The sequence below is a fragment of the Solanum pennellii genome, chromosome 5, assembly GCF_001406875.1.
Source record: "Solanum pennellii chromosome 5, SPENNV200".
NCBI classification, from domain to species: domain Eukaryota; kingdom Viridiplantae; phylum Streptophyta; class Magnoliopsida; order Solanales; family Solanaceae; genus Solanum; species Solanum pennellii.
In genome coordinates, this window is record NC_028641.1 from 45,372,165 (window position 1) to 45,379,749 (window position 7,585).

General features: G+C 38.5%; 1 long non-coding RNA gene across 2 annotated transcripts; it reads left to right on the forward strand.

Annotated features, from left to right (window-relative positions):
* The first annotated feature begins 1,239 nt into the window (after positions 1 to 1,239).
* On the forward strand, positions 1,240 to 3,446 carry LOC114077353. 2 transcript variants are annotated; one of them, XR_003578654.1, is made up of 3 exons: positions 1,240 to 1,372; positions 1,749 to 1,814; positions 3,434 to 3,446. It is a non-coding gene; the product is annotated as an uncharacterized LOC114077353 (long non-coding RNA). The 2 variants fall into 2 exon arrangements; XR_003578653.1 differs by lacking the exon at positions 3,434 to 3,446 and adding an exon at positions 1,902 to 1,949.
* The last annotated feature ends 4,139 nt before the right edge of the window (positions 3,447 to 7,585 follow it).

A 7,585-nucleotide genomic window follows, 5' to 3' on the forward strand; every position in this document is an offset into this window, starting at 1 on the left:
GATACCAAAGTCAATCTCTCTAGGGGGAGGAAATCCAGGCAAATCATCAGTAAATGCATCTTGGAACTCATTAACTACAGGCATTGAGTCTATGGAAGGAATGTCATGATCTAAATAATTAACACTCACAAGATGCCTTTAATAACCACTTGGACATCATTTTATTGGACTTAAGATTCGAAATCAAGGGATTAGGATGACTCGAGTTGTACCCCTCCAAAAACGAGCTCTTCTTCATTAGGGAAACGAAATCTCACAACCCTACTATGACAATCCATACAAGAATAACAACTATGAAGCTAGTCCATGCCAAGAATAATATCAAAATCATGCATGGGTAACTCAATCAAGTCTGCACACATAGTCTTAGCATATAGCTCTAATGGGCAATCCTTATATACTCTATCAGTTGTTACTTTTTCTTCTAAAGTTGTACTAACCACTATAGGATCATGCAGAATTTCAGGCAATATCTTAAAAGTGAGAGCAAGTAAAGGAGTTACAAAGGAAAGCGTCACTACACCATTTTAGGCCTACGACCACACTTATTCTGGACTACACTTGTAAAGTGTTGCCTAAAGTAGTTTTGGGAACGCTTTTAAAGCGTAGCCAAAATTTTTAACTTTTAGCTACAATAATTTTGGCAACACTTCAAAAGTGTACTCTTTAATAATATAAGATACACTTTATAAGTGTTGTTAAAATATGATATAATTGGCAAAACCTATTTACATATATGACCACACTTTTAAAATGTCCTATTTTTATAATATAAAAACAACACTTTATAAGTGTTGCCTTAAAATTTTTCACTCAAATATTATATTCCCTCCAATATTTTTAACACTCCCTCCCATTTTTATTGGCCAAAAAAAATAAACATTAATAAATAACCAAACATTAACTTTTTCACTTCACTTTACTCTTTCACTGAACTTTCTTCGTTCAGCTTTTCTCCTTCACATTTCCATCCTGAGTTTCGATGAACCAAAGAGATGATGAACCAAGCTAAAGAGAGGTGAAGATAGCTGAAGAACCGATTCTCCTTTCTGATACACGCTGAAGAGTTGAGTTGAAGAGTTGCAGTCATCAAAGAACTCATATCTCAAGTCTTCTCCAAATAACAATTTTTTGAAGAGCAAGTACGATTCTCTTTTCCTATACGTATTTCGCCAAGTGTTAGTTCTAAAGCAGTCTTCTTGTTAGCTGAAGTGTTTGCTTTTTTGTTTTGTGTTTAAAAATAATGAATATTTTTGGGTTGTTGGCAAGATGATGAATTGAAGCTAATTAGTCTCTCTGTCACACTTTTCTCTCAAGTTTCTCACTGAAGAACACAATTTCAAACAGATTTTGTTGGAGTAGGTTTTATCAGGTAAGAAATTTCATTCTGAAAGTCTAAATTTTAGCTTTATTGTTTTGATATTCTTGTGTTTTTATACGATTTTTGGGAGTGTGACTTGTATTTTAGCTTCATAAGTTCATTTTTGGGAGTGTAGCTCGTATTTTAGCCTCCATATATAAACCTCTTTTTTCATTGTTAGGGATGGACAAAAGTTGTGATTTATTTGAGAAAAAAACATTTAGAGCAGCTAAAGAAAATAGTTAAAATATATATATAGAAACACATTCAAGGCAGGGAGAGTCAAGTGGCGATAAGAGTATCACATTTTCTAATTCGTTTCGCGTATCAGTTTTCCCAATCTTTGTTTGAGTTCGTGATTCTGCCCGGAATTCTCATCCGTTGTTAGTGTTCAAGTTTCTTGGTGAAGATCGTTTCCCTGCTCGTCCCGTTCCAGTTCACTTCCTGAAGAAAGGTAATGTTGTTTTCCTCATAGTTTCCGGTGCATATTAACTCTATCCTTCACATGTGTGATTACATTGTGTATTTGTTGTATCCCCAGACCTCACTCGAAGAGCTGAAGGACGGAAGCTGGAGAACTGATTTCATCCAGTAAGTACAAATTTAGACTTACAAATTTACAAATTTCATCACTCGTTTTGGCCATAAGTATAGATAGTAACTCTATTTGCTGGAAATCTGTCAAAACGCGACTGGGTCGACGGACCTCGCGACGGGACGTCGTGGTCACGACGAGCCGTCGTGGACCTCGCGACGGGCCGCCGTGGACCTCGCGACGGGCCGTCGTAGTCATGAGAGGCCGTCGTGGTCATGACGGGCCGTGGTCATGACGGGCCGTCGTGGTCATGACGGGCCGTCGTGGTCATCCGTCGTGGTCATGACGGGCCGTCGTGGACTCCGTCGTCCCATACTTGCAAGTTTCTTCTGCTACTTCTCTGATCTTCATGACGAACATGCAGGACGGACCGTCATGGCTACGACGGTCCGTCACGCTTTCCGTTACAGCTGAAATTTCAAATTGATTAATTGTTAAATTTCTTAATTTTGTGTTCTTTCTTGATGGAACAGATTTGTTTACTAGAGGAATTGATATTCAAGCAGTTAACGTTGTTATCAATTCTGATTTTCCTAAGAACTCAGAAACGTATTTGCACAGGGTATGTATAACAGATCTTTGATCTTGCTTATTGACTTATATATTGTTTTTGCTATTTCATCATTGGTAATTTATTGTTAGTGGCTTTGGTTTGAATTGAGCTAAGGTTTTGTTTCTCTTGACCACTATTCATCTTGCTTGTTTGGTATGGTTGAAGTGTAGTTTTGCTATGTCAGATTTAGTTTCCTTGTTTGATCGTGTGGAACATATTAACTACACAAGGAAACTAATCTAATTTTCTTTAATTTTTGCTGCTGCTGTAATCTACAATCTGGACTTGTCTCTCTTTAGTTGTTGTTAATGTATTTGGTTTAAATTGAGCTAAGGTCTTGCTTCTTTTGTTTCACTGTTTTTTTGGCATTTGTATAGAACATTGGCATGGTATGGAATCTGCAATCTGCAGATTTGTTGTTAATGTTTTCTGTAACTGCTGCTTCTATATATAAATATTTCTGTCAGTAAAGTCTATTTTCTTTCTTATTATATAGAATATCCATGTTATAACCATAACTTTTGACATCCTAGTAGAAGGCATGCTTCCATAACTACAAACAAATAAACAAATAATTATTAGGAGAATCTAATTGTTTGTGTCTCCTCATTAATTCCTTTTTTCTTTAGTGTTCGTGTTAGTTTGCGTGCATCATGGTTATTGTATAACACCAAATATTTTATATTGTTTCTTATGAAGTTTGAACCCTAATGCAATTATTCATTGTTGTTGAACTCATTTGGAATTCTAGACACCTAAGGGAAGATCATCTACTTTGAACATCAAAAGACAAGTAGGCATCTACTTTGAACATCAAAAGATGCAATCTAATTTTCTGTAACTGCTGGATTTCTTGCCTCTCTATATTGTTGCAATCTGAACTTCTTACCTCTTCTATATAACTGCCAATATCTTATTTGTGTAGGGAAATGGAGGTGATCAAATTTGAAGTGGATGATGAAGAGTTTTTGAACTATTGTAAAAGTTTAAATACATATTTGATTTATTGTGTACACATTTAGAATATTGATGTATAAGTATGGGTATGTACACAACACATACTATCTTTTGGTTGTACATGAAATATTTCTCGAAGTTTATTTGAAATATATAGCTTCAATTTAATGATTAATTAGTTCATTTTGTGTTTTAGGTCACTTGTATGTATGTAAATATATTATATATATTTGTGCTACATGTAGGCTTATAAATGTTGAAGTTACACTTTGTAAGTGTTGCTCTAGGTAGATAAAAAGTTACACTTTGAAAGTGTTGCAATAGATGACCAATAAAAGGCAACACTTTTTAAGTGTGACCAATAAATCTGAAAAGGCAACGCTTTTAAGTGTAGTCTAACAAAAAATAGGTGTTGCTAATGCACGTCTTCAAAGCGTGCCCTTATACCTATTTGGCTACGCTTTATAAGTGTAGCCAAAGATGGCAACATTTAAAAAGTGTTGCCTAATGTCAAAGGTTACGCTTCTTTTGGGCAGCCCCTAAAAAGTGTTGCTGAATGTCCAAAAGTGTAGCCTTTTGTCAAAGGCCACACTTCTTGCTAGTTTAAGCTACACTTACGTGGTGTTGCTGTAGCCCGAAAATGGTGTAGTGCGTAGACCCTGGATCAAGAATAAAAAGAAGTTGAGAATACTTGCACCATACCTGTGACCACATCAGCGGACTTCTCCTGCTCCTCCCTTCCTTTAAGGGCATAGAACCTGTTCCACTTAGGAGGGTCGGCTGCTGCTGCACCCTTTGGATTAGGCCTAGGCTGAGCATTACCTCCAGCCTGGCCTCTTTTCTGTGGGAAGTCCTTAACCATGTTCCCGCTCTTACAACAACCAAAGCAGGCATTAGTGCCCTGTCTGCAGTCTCCACTGTGAGAACGGCCACACTTAGCACAGTCCTTTTTGGGATGCTGCATCTCACCTCCATTGCCCTTCTTGGGCTCGGGTCTGCCTCCTCTTGGTATTGTACCCCTCTAAAAGTTAGAGTTCCCTGAACTTTGTTGCCCCTTTTTAAATCGGGGCTGCTCACAGATGCCAAAAATGTTCCTATTGCCCACATTGCTAGGACCTGCCTGATCATGAGGCTTAGGCCTCCTAGCATCACAGACTCCCATCTTCTTCCAGCTGTCCTCCACATACTGGACATGCACCATCTACCTGGAGAGGTCCATGTTATCGTGGAGCATCGCAGCCTGACACTCCTCCTCCAGATCTCTGGTGATTAATGTGAGGAACCTACTCATCTCATCCCTGCTGTTAGATACAAGGGAAGTAGAATAAAGGGATAGTTTAACAAACTTCAGGGAATACTCCCTGATTATCATTGATCCCTACTTAAGGTTGATACACTCCTCAACCTTGGCCTCAGTCATCTTCTTGGGGAAGAATCTCTCAAGGAAGGCTGTGTTAAACAGCTCCCAAGTGACCGGAACTCCGCCCAAAGCTCAGCTATCCTGCCACATCTTGCACCAAGTCTGTGCAAAATCCTTGAGCTTATAGGAAGCCAACTCAACCTTCTCAGTATCTGTGGCCCCCATGGCCATTAAAATCTTGTGTACCTCATCCATGAACTCATGGGGATCCTTTGAAGTCTTAGACCCGATGAAAAAAGGAGGATTCATCCTCATTAAGTCTCGTAGCATGTCAGCCATGCTACGTACCAATGGGTTTTCCCTCTCAACTTTATGCCTGTTGACCTGGGCAGTCATGGCCTGGGCCTGCATAGTGATGGACTATGCCATCTGGGCTAGAGATGCCCGCACCTCTGCATCAGTCAACCCAGTTGAGTTAATCGGCATAGCCACTCCTTCAGCTGGAGCCTGGGGTGGAACCTGATTGCCTCTAGCAACTGCTCCTCGTCTCTTCTGACCAATGTTTCTCCTAGTATTAATTCTCTTAAAAGAACAAGGATTGATGTTAGACACGCTCATAACATCAAGAAACCAGACATTAGGAAAAGGCACGATAAGATCAGAAGAAGGGAATTTTCCTACGCATCATGTAGTCTCTAATTCATGATAGTGGTGCACTTCACTACCATGACTTAGAAACTACTCGATGTGGGTGATGTGAACTTATTATCCTCGGAATTTAACCTACTGATTTGATACCAACTTTGTCACGACCGAAGTCTAGACCCCAGATGAGACTGGCGTCGTTAACCTGTCAGAGGTCGCTGACAAGCCTACATACGTCATCGTTACTTCATCTAGGTTAACTTTAGCGGAAAATTGAACTTTTTGTTACTTAACATTCATATAAGACATTCTACTAAAACTCATAAACATTCACAATCAACCAACTAATATTAAGAACATCAAATGAAATAAATAGTTCCATACTTGCATTAAACATATTCTTGCCAAAACGGCACCAATACAAACTATGAAATGAAACACTAGCGGAACATGCTCAACTATCTAAAGCCTACATCTAATATTGATAATAATGGTAGACATCCTCTAAAGCATGAGGGCCTATCAAGTCTGGAAGTAAGCTCCACGTCCGGATAGATGCAACGTCGACCTGTAAGCTCTAACATCCACCTGTGCCTGCACTTAAAAATGTAGAGTTGTATGAGATTAGTACCCACTTGTACTAAGTAAGGGTATATTCAAGCACACACCAAGGACATGCATGATTAAGAATATCTCTTCCCTATTAATATGAATCATGAAAATTCAAGTTAGTGGACTTGCCAATTTCGTATTAGGAGAGTCATGCCATGAGAGTAACATGCATCATCATACTTATCATTTTGCAAACAGCACATAACATAATTCACATATCATATCACATAGTTCACATCATTCTTTGATATGCCATGAGACCTTGGAATCATGGACTTGACATTAGGAGTTCCCAAAATGAGGGCTCAACATATGGGACCTCAACTAGGGAGCCTTCTTTAGAAAACACATAGTCTGCTTCATTCATTAATACGTACTTCACTTTATACATTCATAAGCTAGTGTAAACACCAGCTATACATAGGATGTAGTTTAAGACATTCATCAGGTGCACTGTGCAATGATAAAGAATGACCTAGTCTCATTACTTAAGTCTAGATCACCGCTTGATTATCCTATCATAACACCTTTGATAACATTCATTTCATTACGTGCATCTTTTGAGGCTGGCTTCATGCATTCATGGTAAACTTTAACTTTAACCGATATAGTTCATGTGAGCATCATGAAATCCAGTGTCTCCCCTACATGGAAAAGAGGTGGAATCACCGGCCAAAGTGACCAAAAACATGCTAGCGTACATGGGAATTGAACCCCGCCAAATCCTATATTGTCAGTATAGGTTGAAAGACTAGGAGATATCAGGAGACCCATACCCGGCATGCCGGACAGTCACATCTCATGAGAGTTACGTGAACCTCCGCCCTTCCCGAAAGAAGGCATCACCGCTCATAGCTAGTCTATCGGTGCTCAGCATAAAGTTCCATTACATTCAACTCATACATCATGAAAGCTGGCTTCTAGTATGAGAACATCATAGCTCAATAGATGATTTTTCATCTCATCATTAGTACTAAGTGTATTATAATCTCAATACTTTCATTAGAGTGTTCATAGAGACTGGTCCCTTCATTAACTTTACACTTTCATAGGTGAGTATATTTTGGTAACATTTCCTTAGGATCATTTGAGATTGCTCTAATCTTTGACATTAGCCTCTTATCATGTTGTCACCACATTCATCACCTTTAGCACATTTGCTCTTCATAATTACTCACCCCTTATTACGTGAATGTTCATTTCATCATATGCCAATGCACTTGGCCATTTAGCGTGTTTCACACTCTTATTTAACCCTCCTAGGATTTCATTATTTCATTGCATACATATTAGGTTCACTTACTTTTAAACGTATGCTAGATTAATGGGTCTATACATACAAGTCATGAGGCTTCATTCATAGTTCGTTTAAGTGATTCATATAAGATTATGTGGTACAAGACTTATGCATCTTGCATGTATGCCAAGATCTCTATTTCTATCTATGTGGGCAGCATCACATTGAACATTTATTCACGTATTAATTATGTATTAATACGAAGA